Source organism: Typopeltis vanoorti, chromosome 6 (assembly GCF_054136105.1).
Source record: "Typopeltis vanoorti isolate ZY-2024b chromosome 6, IOZ_Tvanoo_1.0, whole genome shotgun sequence".
NCBI lineage: Eukaryota > Metazoa > Arthropoda > Arachnida > Uropygi > Thelyphonidae > Typopeltis > Typopeltis vanoorti.
Window position 1 is genome coordinate 160,817,716 of NC_143554.1, and position 20,865 is coordinate 160,838,580.

The 20,865-nt window shown below is 38.1% G+C and overlaps 1 protein-coding gene across 1 annotated transcript in view; it reads right to left on the reverse strand.

The window, feature by feature from the left end:
* Positions 1-20,865, reverse strand: part of LOC150106170 (glutamine and serine-rich protein 1-like) — a 237,667-nt gene that overhangs the window by 82,550 nt on the left and 134,252 nt on the right. The gene's annotated exons all lie outside the window — the stretch shown is intronic.

Sequence of the window (20,865 nt, forward strand, 5' to 3'; positions counted from 1 at the left end):
TGCAGACTTTTGGCTGGAGAGCAAGTATGCTAACCACTCAGCCAAAGAGGGAAAAAAAGATGGGATGCAGAATTTGTGCTTGGTGAGGATAAATTGTCGGAAGTGGAGGAAATAAGAGGTATTGAGGTGATAGTGGATAAGGGTCTGAAATTCAGGAGACACATTGCCAAAATTGTGAAGACAACACAAAGACTTCTGGAAATGATGCAGAGGACACTGACTTGTAGAAGTAGGGAGATTCTTGTTCCATTCTATAAGGCTTTGATTAGGTCACACATGGACTTCTGTGTCCAGATTTGGTCACCTGGTTTTCAAAAGGACAAAGGGATGTTGGAAAGGGTCCAGAAGCGACTGACTAAGTTAGCTTCCTCAGGAATGTTGAATATGAGGAAAAAATGAGCAGATACAATTTACAGAGTCTAGTGGATAGGAGGAAGAGGGGAGATATGATAGAGATCTACAAGTTAGTAAGGGGTTGTTATAGGATCAATGTTGGAGAAGTTCTACAGAAAAGAGTGGGAGATCAGGGGAGAACCAGATATCATCCCTGGAAACTGTATAAAAAGGGTGTCAGCAGGGGAGTGAGAAACAGGTGTTTTACATGCAGAGGTGTGAATGATTGGAATGACTTGCCTGAGAGTGTGGCATCTGCAGAGAATCTGAGTGTGTTTAAAGCATGGTATGATGACCTGTGTATATGATAAAAGGACCTCCTAGATGAGTCTCTGACTCTATGGGGTTTTGGGTAATAACAATAATAATAAACAAAAAGCTACATCCATTTCAGGGCATCCTATTCTAAATCCATTTTGATATTCTAATAATATTTTATCGCTGTATATTTTCAATATTTCATTAAGTATTCTTCTATATATTTTGTAGCATGTATTCAATAAACTAATAGAGAATATAAATAGTAGGTTTTATTTCATACCCCTTTTTAAATATAGGTATTACTATGCATGTTTTCCATTCTATTGGTATTTGTACATTTGTATATATTTCATTTAAAAATTTTATTAACTCTGATGAAATATTTTTCCAGAAAATTTATACAGTTCGGAGTTTATCCCATCTTCTCCTGCTGATTTAAATTTTTCATTTTATTCAGATTGTCCTTTAATTCTTTCATTATTATTAAATCATTTAAAGCATTTTCCAAGTTATTGTATTTTGTAAGTAATAATAATAATGGCAAATACCTGTTGGATTTCTGCTCAGGACATGGACTGGTTATTACTAACACCATGCTCCATCATAAAAATGTGCACAAATTCACATGGAGAGAAGAGGCAAGAAATAAGAAAAGTCTCATTGACTATGTTATGGTTGATAGTGATATTTTCTCCCTGGTGCAGGACACCAGAGTGTACAGAGGATTTAAAATTGGAAGCGATCACTATTTAGTCTTGAGCAGGATAAAATTGAATTTCATATTGAAAAGAAGAATATATAAGAAAGTTTTAAAGTAAATAAAAGTTGAGCAGCTCTCAGATATGAACTGTAGACAAAAATACACAAACATTATTCATGAAAAAATGAAAGCATTTGAGAACAGGAACCAAACCTTGGAGATTCAGTGGCAAGCCATGAAGAAAACACTGATTGATTCAGCCAGAGAGGCATGCGTTGAGGTTGTCTGCAAGGATAGAAAAAATCAGAACTCCATTGGTGGACACAGGAAGTTAAAGAGGCAGGGAAGGAAAAGAACAAATCATATCAAAAGTTCCTGGCAAAAAAGTCAGCTTGTGCTCTTAGAGAATACAGATATAAATGTAAGAAAACTAAACACTGTGCAAAACTAGCTAAACAAAAGTCATGGGAGGACTTTGGCAAGAACATAGAAAATAAATATCAAGAAGGTGGCAAAATATTCTGGAGGTTGTTGAAGCTCAGAAATAGAGGAAAGAGTGCTGTAAAAGGAATTAGAGATGATAAACATGACATGAAAACTGGAGAAAAAGATATACTCGAAGAAGGGAGTAATTACTTTGAAAAATTGTAAAAGAAACAAACAGTGATGGAATTAGGAAAAATATATCCATACTCAAAGTAGAAAAAGCCATCAAAGGCCTGAAATACACAGCATTAGATGATATTCGACCAGAAATGTTAAAGTATGGAAGTATACAAGTCTTACAGTGGCTGCACTGCATAGTTCAGATGGCCTGGACAGAGTGACGAATTCTGAATGATTGGAGTAGAGCTCTCATAGTACCTATATATAAAAAGGGAAATAAAACTGAATGTGAGAATTACAGACGTCTTCCTCTACTGAGTGTTCCTGGTAAGATTTATGCAAGTATACTTGAGAAACAGTTGAGAAAGATTGTGGAGGAAAAGCATGGTGAAGAATAAGCTGGATTCAGGCCAAATAGAGGTGCTCAGGATGAGATCTTCACTTTACGACAAATAGTTGAGAGAAATCATGGGAATATAACAAAGATCTGTATTTAAGTTTTGTAGATCTGGAAAAGGCATGTGCAAGGTGCCAAGAGAGAAGTGATTCAATACGCTACAGTTATAAGGTGTCAAAGGGACATTATATCAAGCAATACTTAGTCTTTATTTGAGTTGTAAGTCAGCAATTAGAATTGAAGGAAGTACAGGAAGATGGTTTAATGTTAAATCTGGTGTCAGACAATGATGTACATTATCCCTTCTGTTTTTAATTATTTATATGGATCACATTATGAAGGAAAGTGGATTAATGTCAGCTCTTTGCTTCATGTGGATTGCTATACTTCTAAATAAGTCTGCTACAAATCTGCAAGATTGCCTGACTAAACTGAATAACTGTTGTAATAAATATGGTATGAAGGTCAGCAATAACAAGACAAAGACAATGAAAATAGGCAGATGCTTTGAAAATATCAACTGCATTGTGAATGGAGAACCTATAGAACAAGTAAAACATTTCAGCTACTTAGGCACGATTTTTAGTGATGATGGTAAATTAAATATGAAAATAGACAACAGAATCAACAAAAGTGGTATGGGAGGAAGTCAACTGAATAAGTTTATATGGAATAAGAGAGGAATTAGTCAAAACACTAAATCAGCTGTATACAAGACAGTTTTCAAACCAATTTTAACTTATTATCATTATCATTAGAAATATATACACGTTAGCACAAGAATAATGTTTAATTTGCCAAATATTTCGGTCTGAATATTACAGATCATCTTCAGTGGCTACATAGGAATAGTTTTTAAAAAACAAAGTGAAATACGAACAATTGATCATTCATACAAAAAATGTGCCGCGTGTTGCTATATCGCTAAGTATTAGAAGAGTAAACATTTTTTAAAAAAAATAATTAAAGATATTAATTCAGAAATTCATACAATGATCATAAATAACATTATACCGATAAAAAATTAAAAAAAATTTAATGTGTTATCCTGATTAAACTTTCCCATATTTTTGATATAGATATACAGTCATTATGATTCAAGTTAGGACGTTGAAGTAAGGCCTCTACACTTTCTTCAAATAAACATTCAAATTTGTAGCGACATCTGTATTGGAGGAGAGTCTTGGACCAAAGGATGTTATGGTTTGTTTTTAATCCATGCTGAGCTAATCCAGATTTCTCAGGTTTGTTGTGTTGAATTGATGACTGATGCTCTTGAATTCTTTTTTCAATGGAACATCCAGTTTGTCCAAAGTAAGAAAGATTACAATTACAAGGAACTTGATACATACCAGGTAGAGACGAGGTTGAGTGTTTATCTTTAGATGAAGGAAAATGGGTGGATAATTTGTTAATAGGTGTATAAGTGGCTGTTAGATTATATATTTCTTTAGAATTCTCGAAATTGGTTCTGAAATCCCGGAAATGTAAGGAATTGGAACTCGACGTATTGAATCTTGGTTGTTCTGTGTTGGTTTGTAAGAATCGAAAAGATGTTGTGTACTCTTTTCGAAGAAGCCATTTAGTTTCATGTGATGTTTGATAGTCGAAAGTTCCTTCTGTAATAAATGAGAAGTTGAACAGTTAATTTTGGCTCGTCGAATTAAACATTTTGTGAATCCTGTTTTTTGACATGGGTGATGAGCAGATTCTTTGAGAATATAACGACCTGTGAAAGTTGGTTTTCTGTAAACTGTTGTTGTAAGAATACCAGAAGGTGAACGGATGACAAGGACGTCTAAAAAGGATAACTTGTTGTCTTTTTCAATTTCCATGGTAAACTTTATACAAGGATGTAAGGAATTGATACTGCTTAAAAAGGAAGGTAAAGAGTCTCTGTCATTAGGCCATACAGCAAAGATCTCTTCTATATATCTAACCCAAAAGGTTGGTTGAAGGAATATAGATGAGAACAGGACTTCTTCTAGATGTTCTAAATAAAAGTTTGCAAGAGCAGGAGAGAGTGGACTTCCCATAACAGTTTCTTCCACTTGGTTGTAAAATTTATTTTGACATTAGAAATATCCAGAGTGCATTACAAAATCAAATAGTTTTATAATATCTTGTGGGAAGATGTCAGCTAGTAATTCCAAAGTCTCTTTGAGAGGTACATTCGTATATAAAGATTCTATATCAAAGGCAACCATAAGATCTGTAGGTTGTAAAGAGAAGTTTTTTAATTTATTTAAGAAATCAGAAGAGTTTTTCAAAAAAGAGCGTGAGTTGCCAATGTGTGACTTCAATAATTTAGATAGATATTAGACTATGCGACAGGTAGGAGAATCAATACAATCCACTATAGGGCGAAGAGGAATATCCGTCTTATGTATTTTTGGTAGACCTCTAATTCCTAATTTCTAATTTCGCTAAGATTAAAGAAACCATTAAATCTCCTGGAGCTCATAATATTTACAGGAACACCAGTTTATCTTTAATCCGTAATCAACTGAAAGCAGTAAACATGATCTGGCTATTAACATTCAGCTAGTTTCTGATCTCCGTATCTATATCTCCACAAACTTAGAACCACATCTTTCAAACATAGTTCTGGATGTAGCTAAACGCTCTTTAAAATGGTCTTATAAAAAACAGAATCAACATCTGAACATCAAATATGATGTTCTTGTTTCTTAACAAATCAAGCCTTTCCAAGTTCCAGATAATTGGATCGTCAACGCATCCGGCCGGCCTTTAACCGATAATGAAACACTCATCCTCTCAAAAGGACATGATTTCTCTATTGTCTCAAAAAAGATTCCATATCTAGATTTTCTAGTTAATATTGAACAAAACCTCATTCATCTGTCAAGTGAAAAAGCTAATGCTCTTCGTCTAGAAGTTGCTTCTTCACTACTTAAAGCCAAGCTTCCTCCTTCGAATATATCTCCTTTAGAAAAGAAAGTTATACGTTTCTTAAAAAACAACAGTCACCTCATCATTACCAAAGCCGACAAGGGAAATGGGACAGTAATTATGGACTCTTCAAACTATAGAAGAAAACTTTCCCTTTTACTATGAGATCACTCAACATACCAGGAACTCAATTACGACCCAACCAACAGACAACTGAAGAAATTAAATTCCCTTCTAGATGAGGTCATAAGTTTAGATGTAGAAACCATTGAAAGACAAAAAACTCATTTTGCAAGGCCTCCCAGGTTTTATGGTCTACCAAAAATACATAAGACAGATATTCCTCTTTGCCCTATAGTGGATTGCATTGATTCTCCTACCTATTGCATAGCCAAATATCTATCTAAATTATTGAAGTCATACATTGGCAACTCACGCTCTTTTTTGAAAAACTCTTCTGATTTCTTAAATAAATTAAAAAACTTCTCTTTACAACCTACAGATCTTATGGTTGCCTTTGATATAGAATCTTTATATACGAATGTACCTCTCAAAGAGACTTTGGAATTACTAGCTGACATCTTCCCACAAGATATTATAAAACTATTTGATTTTGTAATGCACTCTGGATATTTCTCATGTCAAAATAAATTTTACAACCAAGTGGAAGGAACTGCTATAGGAAGTCCACTCTCTCCTGCTCTTGCAAACTTTTATTTAGAACATCTAGAAGAAGTCCTGTTCTCATCTATATTCCTTCAACCATCCTTTTGGGTTAGATATATAGATGGCATCTTTGCTGTATGGCCTCACGACAGAGACTCCTTACCTTCCTTTTTAAGCAGTATCAATTCCTTACATCCTCGTATAAAGTTTACCATGGAAATTGAACAAGACAAGTTATCCTTTTTAGCATTTTTGGAAATTATGGAGACAACTACCGTGTTTGAATAAAAACTTTAGTTTACTATTACTAAAATTTTACAATTCGACGTTTCGACCTTTATGTTAAGGTCATCTTCTGGAGCGTACAAATATACACAGGAAACAAGCTATACTACAATCATACTGGTTCGTTAAAGACACTGACTAACCGCTACCACAATTGTTGGCCTGACCTCTGGTGGAAAAAAAAAAAAAAAAAAAAAAAAATTATACATCAATGCTAAAGTCCTATTATTTGTGTTGTCTACTATATACATATATTAACATTATATTAACATCATTCCAGCTAGTTGGAGTGGAATGGTTTCTAATAATAGCAGATTGGCTAGAGTCCTGACTTGTGTTGAATCTTTCAAATTAGGTTGGCTGAATGTGTGCCATCCAGATCCTTGGAATTTTCATACCATCTTTATTGTTGATATTTGGGTGGTTTATCAGGATTTCGCAGGATTCTTTAAATTTTCTTTCGTACCATGTTTTTGTACGGTGTAAGGAGCAGGTGCTTTTCCAGTTGATTTGGTGTAAGGTGTTGAGTGCGTGGTCTGAGAGGCCTGCTTCACCATAATGGTTATATTTAATGTGTCTAATGTGTTCTTTTTTGCGTATAGGGATTGTCCGTCCTGTTTCACCAATGTACGGTAAGTTACAGGTGCAGCGGATGCAATAGACTCCAGGATGTGCTAATGGGAGGAGAGGGTCCTTAGAGGAGCTGAATATGGTTTTAAGTTTAGTGGGTGGTTTAAAGGTGGCATTAAGGTTATAATGTTGTTGGATTCTGTTGATTTTTTCTGATAACCCTTTAATGTATGGGATGGCTATGGTTTTACTGTAGTCTAGATTCGTTTTTGTTGTGGTTTTATAGAGTATTTTATTGACAGTATTTTTGTTATAGCCATTGTTTATGAATGTGTCACTAATGATTTTTAGTTCTTGTTTCAGGGCCTGCTGGTTAGAGCAAATAGTTGTGGCTCTGTTTTTAAGGGTGTTTATGACTCCATATTTTTGTGCTGGGTGGTGATATGAATTCGCATGTATGTATTGGCCCGTGTGTGTCGGTTTTCGGTAGACCATGAAGGATAGATTGCCTGAAGGAAGACGTGTAACTAGTGTGTCTAGGAACGGGAGCGAATTTTGGTTTTCGATTTCGATGGTAAATTGTATGCATTCGTGTTGTTTGTTTAGGTGGCTGAGGAATGTGTTTAGCGTTTGTCGACCGTGCGGCCAGATCGCGAACACGTCGTCAACGTATCTGAGCCAGATTGTCGGTCGAAGCGTGGCGGAATCAAGAGCCCTTTGCTCAAAGGTTTCCATGTAGAAGTTCGCGATTGGGGGGGGATAATGGTGAGCCCATGGCCGTACCTTCCTTTTGTAGGTAGAATTTGTTTTGCCACACGAAGTAACCGGACTTTAGTACGTGGGCAAAGAGGGCGGTAATGTCGGGCGGAAATTTGTTCTGTAGTAGGAGAATTGTGTCATTGATGGGGACATTAGTGAAAAGGGCAGAAACGTCAAAACTGACTAATAAGTCGTCTTTGTCGAGTGTTATGTTTTTGATTATGTTTATAAAGTGTTGTGTTTTTTTTTTTTTTTAGACGTTTTTTCTTTTTAGACGTCCTTCTCATCCGTTCACCTTCTGGTATTCTTACAACAACAGTTTACAGAAAACCAACTTTCACAGGTTGTTATATTCTCAAAGAATCTGCTATCACCCATGTCAAAAACAGGATTCACAAAATGTTTAATCCGACGAACCAAAACTAACTGTTCAACTTCTCATTTATTACAGAAGGAACTTTCGACTATCAAACATCACATGAAACTAAATGTCTTCTCCGAAAAGGTACACAACATCTTTTCGGTCCTTACAAACCAACACAGAACAACCAAGATTCAATACGTCGAGTTCCAATTCCTTACATTTCCAGGATTTCAGAACCAATTTCGAGAATTCTAAAGAAATATATAATCTAACAGCCACTTATACACCTATTAACAAATTATCCACCCATTTTCCTTCATCTAAAGATAAACGCTCAACCTTGTCTCTACCTGGTGTATATCAAGTTCCTTGTAATTGTAATCTTTCTTGCTTTGAACAAACTGGACGTTCCATAGAAAAAAGAATTCAAGAGCATCAGTCATCAATTCAACACAACAAACCTGAGCATCAGCATGGATTAGCAACAAACCACAACATCCTTTGGTCCAAGACTCTCCTCCTACACAGATGTCACTACAAATTTGACCGTTTATTTAAAGAGAGTGTAGAGGCCTTGGTCACTCGCCTCTGGATCCTCTCCACCTCCTCCCATTAAGAAGAAACCTAGGTGACCAAATCTGGGCACAGTAGTCGAGATGAAATCTTATCAAAGCTTGGTACAGAGGAACAATAACTTGCTTGTCTCTGCTCGTCAAAGTATTTTTCAACAACCAAGTGAGTTGATGAGCTGATTTAGCCACTTATGCAATGAGCCCCCTAAACGTCATCTCTCTCTATCCACCAACACTAGCAAGTCCTAGCCACATCAATCTCCTGGAGTACAATTCCACCAATGTGGTATACTGCTGCTAATCTTTTCACCCCAAAATGCATTACCTTACATTTTGTCACATTAAATTGACATCATTCTCCTTAGCCCAGAACTCCAATCTATCCAAATCATCCTGCAAGATTTTGACATCTTCTGCATTCACTATTCTGCATTCACACTTACCACACTCCTCACAAGGGTGACGAGTGTGGTAAGAAAAGCAAAAAAGGATTACGAAAGAACATTGGCCATGCAGGCTAAAGAGAATCCTAAACAGTTTTTTAGATATGTAGCAAGTAAAAGGAAAAATGTACATGGCAGATTGATTTTAAAGAATGCCGATGGTAGGGAGGTAACTGAATCAGTTGAGATAGTTGAGTTACTGAGTGAGCACTTTGCAAAAGTATATCATCCAGGTGGTGACATTGCAGAAACGAATAAACCAGTAGATTATACGGGAATTGTGGTTAATGAAGTGGAGGTGAGTAGTCTATAGCATAACCTCAATGTCAATACATCTGTGGGATTGGATGGTATACCAGCTCGTGTTGTACGAGAAGCAGCTAAAGAATTGTCAGTACCCTTGACCATTTTGTTTAATTTGAGTCTCGGGTCTGGGTTAGTCCCGAGCGGGTGGAAAGAGGGGAAAATAGTTCCACTGCATAAAGGTGGTTCCAAGACTGCTGTAGTAAATTACCGACCGATTAGCATATCAGGAATCATTGTCAAGGTCTTAGAGAAAATAGTCAAGAGGAAAATACAAGATTGGATAGAAAAAATAGGATACTGTATCGGGGACAGCATGGATTTGTGAAGGGTAGGTCATGCCTCAGTAACTTGCTCACGTATTATAACACAGTGACGGCTGAACTGGATAAGGGTAATGGGTTTACGGTGATTCTACTGGACCTTGCCAAGGCCTTTGACAGGATTCCACATGGAATTCTAATCAGTAAATTGCAGCATATGGGAATGGACATAGGGTTGGTGAGATGGATAGGAGGGTGGTTGACGGAGAGATATCAGAGAGTGGTTTACTCGGGAGTAGAGTCCACAAGACGGCCTGTGACTAGTGGTGTGCCACAAGGATCTGTTCTTGGTCCACTGCTGTTTAATTTGTTCATAAATGATATAGGAAAAATGATCTGAGAGGAACAGTTCATTTGTTTGCGGATGATGCAAAGTTGGGTAGGGCAATAGTGAATGCAGATGACGTCAAAATTTTGCAGGATGATTTGGATAGATTGGAGGTCTGGGCTAGGGAGAATGGATGTCAGTTTAATGTGGCAAAATGTAAGGTTATGCATTTTGGGGTGAAAAGATTGGCGGCAGTTTACTGCATTGGTGGAACCGTGCTCCAGGAAATTGATGAGGCACGAGATTTAGGAGTGTTGGTAGATAAGGAATTGAAATTTAGGGGACACATTGCAAAAGTGACCAAAACAGCTCATCAAATCACTTGGTTGCTGAAGAATACGATGACAAGCAGAGACAAGCAGGTTATTGTTCCTCTGTATCGAGCCTTGATAAGACCCCATCTAGACTACTGTGTTCAGATTTGGTCACCTAGGTTTCTTCTTGATGGGGAGGAGGTGGAGAGGATCCAGAGGCGAGTGACCAAGATGATAGCAGGTCTGTGGAATGAACCGTATGAGAACAGGTTGAGGATTTGTGGGTTGCAAAAATTGGTTGATAGGCGGAGGAGGGGAGATATGATTGAGACATTCAAATTACTGAAGGGTTTCTATAAAATTAATTCAGAAGATATTTTTGAGAACAGGGCTGGTTGTGGGAGGACTAGGGGACATCCATGGAAACTGGGCAAAAGTGTGGTTAGTAAAGGTGTTAGAGCTGGGTTCTTTACTTTTAGAGTAGTGAATGAGTGGAATGCGCTCCCTGAGTCTGTGGTGGATGCTGTGACAGTGAATGAGTTTAAGGCGAGGTATGATAGATACTGTATGAATGTCAAATAGTTGTGATGAATATGATTTGGGGCCTCCCTCGATGAGTCCAATGACTCCCTGGAGCTGCCCGTAATAATAGTAATAGTCATAGTAATAATTGACCTACCCAACTTTGCATCACCAGCAAACAAATGAACTGTTACTCTTAGATCCTTCCCTGTATCGTTAATGAAGAAATTAAACAGCAGTGGTCCAAGAACAGAATCCTGCGGCACACCACTAGTCACAGGTCATCTTTTGGACTCTACTCCTGAATAAACTACTCTCTGATATCTCTCCATCAACTACCCACCTATCCATCTCACCAACCGTATATCCATTCTCATATGTTGCAGTTTACGGATTAGAATTCCATGTGGTATCCTGTCAAAGGCTTTAGCCAGGTCCAGCAGTATCACTGTAAACCCATTACCCTTATCCAGTTCAACCATCACTGTGTTATAAAACTTGAACAAGTTTTATAATTTGTTCTACAAGTTACCCTTCACAAAGTGATGCTGTCCCTCGTATCTCATTTTCATCAATCCATTCCTGTATTTTTCCCTTGACTACTTTCTCCAAGACCATGACAACGACTCCTGATATGCTGATCGGTCGGTAATTTGTAACAGTAGTCTTGGATCCTCCTTTATGCAGTGGAACTATTTCCCCCTCTTTCCACGCCTTCGGGACTAAACCAGACCCGAGACTCAGATTAAACAACATGGTCAAGGGCACTGATAATTCTTTAGCCACTTCACGTAAGACCTGTGCAGGTATACCATCCAATTCTGCAGATGTATTCACATTAAGGTTCTGTAATAGACTATTCACCTCCACTTCATTCATCACTATTCCCATATAAACTAGTGGTTCCTTCATTCTTCCACTGTCACCACCTGGATGATATACGCTTGCAAAGTGCTCGCTGATTAATTCCACTATATCGACTGATTCAGTGACCTCCTTACCAACGCCATTCCTTAAAATCATTCTGCCGTGTACAGTTTTTTTTTTTTTGCTTGCAGCATATTCGAAGAACTATTTGGGATTCTCTTTAGCTTGCATAGCTAGTTTCCCTTCATAATCCGCTTTTGCTTTTTTTACCACACTCGTTACCCTTCTGGCCGGTACTTTATACCATTCGTGTGCCTGCAGGTCACCTTTCTCTTTAAATTCCCTGCAATGAACCAAGCAATCTCCTAAGCTTGTCATACTTGCCAGCACAGTAATTCCACATATACTTAAATAAACTTATGGATCTGAGAGCTGGTCAGAAGTAAAACACTTGACCAAAGACTAGAGACCACAGATATGAGAGTCCTGAGTAAGATTAGGGGCATGAACAGATGGCATCAATGGCAATATCATAGTAAAAACGAGGATATCAGGAAAGAACTTGACATTGTCAGCATCCAGGAATGCTTTAGCAGAGCTAATCTCAGGTGGTATGGTCACATAAACAGAATGGGAGAGGAAAGATTAGCAAAACAAGTGTTCTCTGCCAAGTTGGTAGGAAAAAGACCTAGAGGAAGACCAAGATATAGGTAGATTGATACAGTAAAAAGTGCCTTAGAAGATAGAAATATAAGATCTGGTAATGTGGAATCTTGATAGGTAATAGACTGATTTGGAGGAAAATTGTAGATAGGAAGTTAGTAATGATGTAAATTTTTCATGCAGTACTATCATATCCTGTACATCCCTTGAGGGTACATAGCAGGAATTTGATGATGATAATGAAAAACCGAAGTTTTAGTATAACATGGTAGTTATTATATTTCCATATATTTTTTTTTGAATGAATGCTGATCTCTGTGTAAGTATGAAAGAATGCATTACTATCCAGTTCAAATCTTGTAATCTGACTTCTTGTCATCATCTTTCATTTCTATCTATCACTGTTCTTTGGATAAACCTTCCTTAACCTGTTTCTCCAAGGACTACAATCTTCTCTGTATAACAAACCCATCTAGGAGTTTAATGAAGTCTATGAAATGATTCAGGAGCTAACTGTTTCCTCAAATTAGAGGAGAGAATGGGAGATTGGTTATTAACTCTAAAATGCTGCAACTTAGACTCTGAAGATGAAAATGTAAATTGTATCATTAGTAACTGTATGTCAAGATTATATGTGTACTGACAAAGAAATACCAGAGTGAATCATTTCCTTTATGCTTACACGGTGATCAGAATACATCATGCAAATTATGGAAACCATTACTGTGTTAGAGTAAAACTTTAGTTAAATATAAACCAAAATAAACACTCAACGTTTTGACCTTCACTGAATGTGTGCCATCTAAATTCTTGGGATTTTTATGCCACTGTTATTGTTAAGATTGGGTGGTTAATCAAAATTTCACAGGCTTCTTTAAATTTCTGTTCATACCAGGTTTTTGTATGATGTAATGAGCAAGTACTTTTCAAGTCAATTTGATGTAGAGTGTTAAGAGTATGATCTGAGAGGCCTGCTTCTAAAATTGTTAAATTTAATGTGTTGTTTGTGTTCTTTTTTATGGATGGGAATTGTACGTCCAGTTTCACCAATATAAGGTAAGTTACAAGTGCAACAGATGCAATAAACTCCAGGATGTACCAATGGGGGGGATCCTTAGAAATGAAAATTTCTTTAAACACCTTTAAAATAAAAAAAAAACATATTCAGCTCCACTAAGGATCCTCTCCCCCATTGGTAAATCCTGGATTTTATTGCATCTATTGCACCTGTAACTTACCTTATATTGGGGAACTGTATACTCGTTACATCATACAAAAAACTGGTATGAACGGAAATTTAAAGAAGCCTATGAAATTTTGATTAACCACCTCAATCTTAACAATAATGGTGGCATAAAAATTCCAAGAATTTGGATGGCACGCATTCAGCCCAGTTAGTTTCCAGCAAACCCTGGCTTTAGGTAATTTTTCAGCTTTTACTGCCCACTATCCATACCAATTGGCTGTAATTTATATGTATACTTATAAAAGTAATAATTATTATTCATAAATTTTTTTCTTTTTGTAAACATGTTGCTCTCTAGCTTAATTTAATTTTGTAACCTAATGGATAATCATCATCATCAAATTCCTGCCATATACCCTCAAGGATATGATAGTACTACATGAAAAATTTACATCATTACTAACTTCCTATCTACAATTTTCCTCCTCCAAATCAGTCTGTTATTTGTCAAGACTCCAATATTATCAGATCTTATATTTCTATCGTCTAAGGCACCGTATCAATCCACCTATATCTTGGTCTTCCTCTGGGTCGTTTTCCTGCCAACCTGGCAGAGAACACTTGTTTTGCTAATCTTTCCTCGCCAATTCTGTTTAAGTGACCATACCATCTGAGATTAGCTCTGCTAACGCATTCCTGGATGCTGACAATGTCAAGTTCTTTCCTAATATCCTCGTTTTTAATATGATATTGCCATTGATGCCATCTGTTCACGCCTCTAATCTTTCTCAGGACTCTCATATCTGCGGTCTCTAGTGTTTGGTCAAGCGTTTTACTTCTGACCCAGCTCTCAGATCCATAAGTTAAAACTGGTTTGAACACTGTCATATATTAGTCAGAACACTGTATACAGCTAATTTAGTGTTCTGACTAATTTCTCTCTTATTGTGGCGCTAGCGTCGCCGTAGCACGTGGCGGTGAATTTGAGCTGTGCAGAAGAAAGTGATTTTTAATCGGTGAATAGTCCGTTTTTTTTCCCCGTTTTTCTACGTTTTTGAGTGCTGAATTGTTTCTCTGAATACGAGTGTACTTCAGTGGTTGTTTTTCGGAAGTTAGTTGCTGTCGCGATATAATATATGTTGGTACCGTCAGAATCGAACGCGTGACGGCGGAAGACAAAACGAAGCTAAGTTACTGTATTTAGTTATATTTCATTTTATTTAATTATATTAGTACTTAAATGTTCTGATGTTTGTACTTTTTTCCCCTCTTATTTATTAATTGAATAATTATTAAGGATTACGCTACTCGGCAGTAAGGAATGATGGTGGATTCAGCAGCAGTCGCAAGTGGCGTAACGCCAAGTCCTCCGCCATTTAAGAACTCAATTATTAACAATATCATAAGGGACTTTGTGGCATGCAGTACTTGCGGCATGTATGCTTCTAAGGAATTACATATGTGGTTTGTTAAAGAGAGTGGAGAGCGTATGTGCGCAAAATGCAGGCAGTTGGAGGAAATAAGTACATTAGATATATCGATATCCGACTTTGTTGCTCCAGGAACGGAGAATGAATGTAGGAAGACAAGTAGTATGATAGGAGAGAATGAGAAAATAATGGTTGATAGTGTGGAAGGTGTGAGTGACTGTGGAAGTTTAGGAGATGGTTTTGTTTGGGAGAGTGAATTTAGATTAAGAGTGACTGACCTGCAGAGGGAGATAGATGAGTTGAAAGAGGAGGTGGAATGTCTAGTGAATGAGAGCAGAAGTATGAAAGATAAGATTAGGAGAATGGAAGAGATGAATGCAAGGCGAATCAGAGTAGGAGAGAGAGAGAATTTAAGGAGTATGAGTGAGAGGTATGGGGGTGCTAGAAGAGGAGAGATTGGAAACAGTAGAAGAGAGGGAATGAGAGAGAGGTATGGGAATGCTAGCAGACGAGGGGATGGAAACAGTAGGAGAGACGGAATGAGAGAGAGATATGGAAGTGCTAGAAGAGGAGAGAATGGAAACGGTAGGAGAGATGGAATGAGAGAGAGGTATGGGAATGCTAGAAGACGAGCGGATGGAAACAGTAGTAGGAGAGACAGAATGAGAGAGGGATATGGAAGTGCTAGAAGTGGAGAAAATGGAAACAGTAGGAGAGAGGGAATGAGAGAGATGTATGGGAGTGCTAGAAGAGGAGAGAATGGAAACAGTAGAAGAGAGAGGTATGGGAATGAAAGAAGAGGAGAGAATGGAAACAATAGGAGCGATGGAATGGTAAGAGGTATAATGTATGGTGACTCAATGATCCGTGGTGTTCAGGATAGGATGCGTGAGGAGTGTTTGCCAGGAGGAACAATAGAAAGGGTGGCTATGGCAATTAAGAGAAGTGAAAGGGTGGATGAGATGATTGTGATGGTAGGAACGAATGACTTGAGTGGTAATGTAAGTCGGGCAGCGAGAGATATGAGATTTTTGCTTGAGACTGTACGGAAGAAGACAGAGAGAGGAAAAATAGTGTGCGTGTTGCCTAGGTATGATAATGATGAGCTGAGCAGAAGAGCGGTGATATTGAATGGCATAATAGCGAGAATGCGTGACAAGAGAGGACTGGTATATGTGGATGCTTGGAGTGCGTTTGAGGAAAGAGAGGAGTTGTTTGCGAGAGACCGTTTACATTTGAATGAGAAAGGACGTAGGCATCTGGAGAGATTGCTGTTCTGAACGAGTCAGTGGGTCCCAGGGAGGATGATAGCAGGGGTGGCCTCTTGTGGGAATGGATACTTGGGAGAAGGGAGACAATGTCAGGTAAGACTGAGCCCAGTGGAGTCTAGAAGGGATAATGCTGGGTATAGAAACAATGGCATTTATATGCTGTATACTAATGCCAGGAGTATCCGGAATAAGGGAGAGGAATTGGTGGCGCAGATAGCATCAGCCTGGCCAAAAATTATTGCGATCACTGAGACGTGGTTGACAGAAGGGGATATAAAAACAGGTATAGAAGTCGCTGGGTATAGCATTTTTCGCCAGGATAGGAGGGGAAAGCGTGGTGGTGGGGTGCTGCTTATGATAAGTAATGACCTATGTCCTCTAAGAGTGGAGAATTTGGAATGTAGTGAGACAAATGATTTTGAGAGCGTATGGTGTGAGGTAGAGGTAGGCAGGACAGGATATTTAGTGGGGTGTTGCTACAGACCCAGGAGCACAGAGGATGGGGACCAGGAGATGTTTAGACAGCTAAGTTTGGCAAGTGCAAGAAGAATGATTGTTATGGGAGATTTTAACTTCAGTAGTATAAATTGGAGAGAGGAAGATGCATGTAACAATAGGGGAATGGAATTTCTAGAATTCTTGAGGGACAAATGTCTTAGGCAACATGTAACAGAGGGAACAAGAGGTTCAAAAATTTTGGATTTGGTTATAGCATCAGAAGAGTTGATAATAACTGAGTTGACATCTCTCCCACCAGTTGGAGAGAGTGACCATATGGTTTTGACTTGGAAAATGAATAGACATGCAGGAGTATCAAAGAGACGGGAACTTATGTGGAATTATAAGGCAGGTGATTATAATAGTCTTAGACGTCAACTTCGGGAAGTTTCATGGAGGGAGGAATTGGAAGGCAGGGATATCACCAGTGCGTGGGAAATTGTGAAAGAATATTTGTTATCAGCAATGGTAAGTTGTATACCACGAGTGAAGAAGAGGGCGCAATTTGGAGTAAAGTGGATGACAAACAATATTAAACAGGAATTGCATGCGAAAAAGAGGCTATGGAAGAGATATAAGGAGACAGGTGAAGAGATGCATGAGGAATATAAGACACAGGCCAGAAGAGTGACTCGTGTGGTAAGGAAAGCGAAACTGGAATATGAGAGGAGATTGGCCCTAAGATCCAAAGAAAATCCTAGGGAATTTTTTAGTTATGTGGCCAGTAGGAGGAGAAATGACTGTGGAAGAATGATATTGTGGGATAAAAATGGGAATAGAGTGACTGATGCAGAGGACATAGTGGAATTGTTCAATGAACACTTTATTGGAGTATTTCATCCTAGAGGAGTCAGTTTTAATGCTAGAGGGATAGGACTGGTACAAGGTCTGGAGGTACAGGAGGAGAGTGTGTTTCAGATACTGAGTACTCTGGATGTCATTAAAGCTGTGGGACTGGATGGTATTTCGCCACGAGTTTTGAGAGAATGTGCTAGGGAATTGATAGTACCTTTAACGTGGCTTTTCAATGAAAGTCTGGCTTTGGCAAAGGTGCCCAGGGAATGGAAGGAAGGTAAGATAGTGCCATTGCATAAGGGTGGTAACAGACTGGAAGTGTCTAATTATAGGCCAGTCTGTGTGTCATCAGTAGTTGTTAAGATCTTGGAGAAAGTAGTGAGGGACCGTGTACAGCATTGGGCAGATGAGGGTAATGTTATCTGTGAGAATCAACATGGATTTGTGAAAGGACGCTCTTGTTTTAGCAATATGCTAGCCTTTTATAATAAAGTTACAAGAGCATTAGATGAGGGAAAGGCATATACTGCAATTTTCTTAGACTTGGCGAAGGCATTTGACAGGGTGCCACATGATAAGCTGATATTTAAGTTGCAGCACATGGGTCTGGATGTCAGATTGGTCAACTGGATTCAGGATTGGCTGTCTGATAGGTATCAGAGAGTTGTGTATGGTGGAGCAGTTTCCAGGAGGCAGAGGGTTACAAGTGGTGTCCCACAGGGCTCAGTACTAGGACCTATATTGTTTAACCTTTATATCAATGACATAGCCAGTGGATTGCAGGGGGATATTCAGTTGTTTGCAGATGATGCGAAGCTTGGAAGGATTATTAGTAATAGTGCAGATGTGGTAGCCCTGCAAGAGGATTTAAATAAGCTAGATAGATGGGCAAATGAATGGGGGTATCAGTTTAATGCAGCAAAATGTAAGGTCTTGAGGTTTGGGAAACATCGATGGGATGCTGCATACTCTATGGGAGGAGTTATACTGGAGGAAGTAGGGGAGACAAGAGATCTGGGGTTGATGATTGATAGAAACCTGAAGTTTAGGGGACATATTGCAAAGGTGGTGAAGGTAACACAGAGGATTGCTGCTATTATGAGAAGGACACTGACCTGCAGAGATAAGAGGGTTATCATTCCGTTGTATAAGTCTCTGATCAGACCACACTTGGACTATTGTTCTCAGATTTGGTCCCCAGGATTTCAAGGGGATAAATTAACTGTGGAAAGGGTACAAAGCCAGATAACAAAGATGGTTTCAGGACTGTACAATGTTAGTTATGAGGATCGGCTGAGAGAATGTGGACTGCAGAGTTCGGTGGATAGAAGAAGGAGAGGTGATATGATTGAGACTTTTAAACTGTTGAGAGGTGGTTACAGGGTTGACACTGGGGAGTTCTTTCGCTTGGTTGATCAGCGGGAAGGAGTGATGACAAGAGGCCATCCCTGGAAGTTACGAAAGGAAACTGTGAGCAAGAGGGTGAGGAGTGGTTTCTTCGTGTGGAGGGTGGTTGAGCCGTGGAATGCATTGCCTGATGGAGTGGTGGGAGCGAGAACGGTCAGTGGGTTTAAGGAGTGGTATGATAAACTTTGTGTTTCTCAGGGGGGGACCTCCCCTCGATGAGTCTTGACAGACTTTATGTCTTAGAAAGGACCTCCCTCGATGAGTCTTTTGACTCCTTGGAGGCCTGAATAATAATAATAACAATAATAATAATAATAATTCCATATGAATTTATTCAATTTACCAGCTTTGTGGATTCTGTTGTCTATTTCCATATTTAATTTACCATCATCACTAAAAATCGTGCCTAAGTAGCTGAAATGTTTTACTTGATGCAGATCCTTGTTCCACAGGTTCTCTATTCACAACACAGTTGATATTTTCAATGATTCTACCTATTTTCATTGTCTTTGTCTTTTTAATGCTGACCTTCATACCATATCTATTACAACAGTTATTCAATTTAGTCAGGGAATCTTGCAGACTTGTAGCGGATTTATTTAGAAGTATAACATCATCCGAATAAAGCAAAGAGCTGACATTAACATCTCCAATTCTGATATCATGTTTAATACCACTTTCCTTCATAATGTGATCCATATAGATAATGAATAACAGAGGGGATAATGTACATCCTTGTCTCACACCAGATTTAACATTAAACCATCTTCCTGTACATCCTTCAATTCTAACTGCCGACTTACAACTCAAATACAGACTAAGTATTGTTTTGATATAATGCCCCATTGACACCATATAACTATAGCGTATCGAATAGCTTCTCTCTTGGTACCTTGTCATATGCCTTTTCCAGATCGACAAAACTAATGGATAGTAATAATAATAGGATTCTAGCTTTGATGTAGTAAGGGTTTTTTAAATTTTTTCACCAGAGGTCAGGCCAATAGTTATAATGGTTGGTCAGTAACTTTAGCATGCCATGTAAATTGTAGTGCAGCTTGTTTCTTTGTATATGTGTGTATACCCAAGATGATAACTTTGATGTGAAGGTCGAAAAGTTGAGTGCTTATTTCTGTTTATATTAAACTAAAGTTTTACTCTAACATGGTAGTTGTTTCCATAATTTGCATGATGTGTGCAGAGTAAATCACATTTGTCATGCAGTCAACTTTCACTATAGCAACCTCTCTAGTTATAGCAAATTAAAAAAATCCCACTGGAAGTGACAATGCTATACTAAAAGCAGTTTACTATTACAAACCTTATCTATGAGAACGATGGCCCCACAAGAGTGGGGCTGACAGGGCTCCAGCCTGGGGGCCCCATCTTGTCGGGTCGGTCAGTTAGTGAGACTAACAAAAGATAAAAAGAAACTTTATAAAATATGAATGAATATGTGCCGAGCGGGACTACTAGTTTTGCAATCATTTCCAACCCATTATCCATCTTTTCAGACTTATGGTTACTCTTCTGAACTTCCCATTCGAAAGGATTTACTTTAGTTTTCGGTTTTCATTCGCGCGTCTTGCTTACTATGCACACTGTCTTTGCAATGCCGACACACTACCTTACCGGTGCCTACAGTGCGTATACTATGGATGCTGAGAGAATTTTATTTTATTCATAAAAGAGAAAGCTTCATTTGATAGTTTTAGTTGGTTACGTTGATCTCAAGAAACTGAAAATTTTCTACAAAATTCTTTATTTGAGAAGAATTTGTCTTATTTGAATTAAAATTTTGCTAGTTAGTAAGTAAAAGAAAATATAAAGCTTTTTTAGTTATGATTTTTTTTAAACAAACTTAATTATTATTTCTTTTCAGATCATACAAATTTGAGATATTAAAAATATTTAAATAAACTGCTCTCAAGCAGGCAAAGACATTCTAGTTAAACTCAATAAAATCCCAATGTCTGATTCAAAGTACAAACATAAGTCTGGAATTCAGAAGAGGAAACTTAAATCTGAGAGAGAATCGAAAGCACCGCGAGGCCGTCAATTCATAACCAAATTTTTCACATCTGAAAAA